Source organism: Branchiostoma belcheri, unplaced genomic scaffold (genome assembly GCF_001625305.1).
Source record: "Branchiostoma belcheri isolate BF01 breed outbred unplaced genomic scaffold, Haploidv18h27 scaffold45, whole genome shotgun sequence".
Taxonomy (NCBI): domain Eukaryota; kingdom Metazoa; phylum Chordata; class Leptocardii; order Amphioxiformes; family Branchiostomatidae; genus Branchiostoma; species Branchiostoma belcheri.
Window position 1 is genome coordinate 719,824 of NW_017804076.1, and position 1,006 is coordinate 720,829.

The following is a 1,006-nucleotide window of genomic DNA, read 5'->3' on the forward strand; positions in this document are numbered from 1 at the left end:
TATAGTCTGGAAAATATACCACAAGGCTATTTATGAATATAAATATATTATAACAAAAAGGGCCAAACGTTAGGAATGTAGAAATATCTTTTGTACTCATTTGAATAATTATTACTACCGGTAAGTAGAAATTTTCCATTCAGTAATCTGGAAAGCACATACATGTTAAGAAATGTTGAATAAACCTGTGCCTTCCCTATATTGTACTCTCCTAATAATTTACAATATCTAGAAAAAGTGCAACATGACCTAGCAATTACATTTCTCAAGTTCGTACCAACAAATGAATAACCTTGTTTTGAACATGTAAAGAAATTTCCCACATAAACACACACACATACTCCAGGTCATGCAGAACACCACAGTTACTGTCACAGTGATAAAAGAATGTTGAAGTCTCACCACACGTATCTAGAGCAGGTACAGCGAATGCATTAAAAAGGGGCAGTTGCATGGTCAATACATGTATATACATCAATCATATCACCAATAAAGTCATTCAAATGTTAGCATAAACTGAAGTGTTGACTACAGACAGAACAAGGGAAATCGTAGATTTCAAACCTCCGGGTTTTTTTGTGTTCTATTGGTTTAGGTTATTTGTTTGTGTGTAGTATGAAAGTTATGTGCGTAATATGTTTGTATGTGTTTGATGGCTACCGACGGTTGGTTCGGTATGGACTGTTGATTAACGTGTCTCACAGTCTGACAGCCTGCACCGTCACCCGCGCCATTACCCCCGCCGTCATCCCGCGCCGTCATTGCTGCGCCGTCACCCAAAATTTTTATCGGAACCAGACACCCCTCTGTTTGACCCCTTTTGAATGCTAAGACCCAAAACTGCAACAGCCCCATTCCTTAACAACATGGTAATTACCATTTTCAGCATGGCGGGGGTGTCCGGAGCACTTAAAAACCTTTTATTTCGACGCCCATAAACACATATGCAATTAAACAAAAACGTTCTGCATCATCTGCAGCCCAATAGCAATACGTATACCGAACC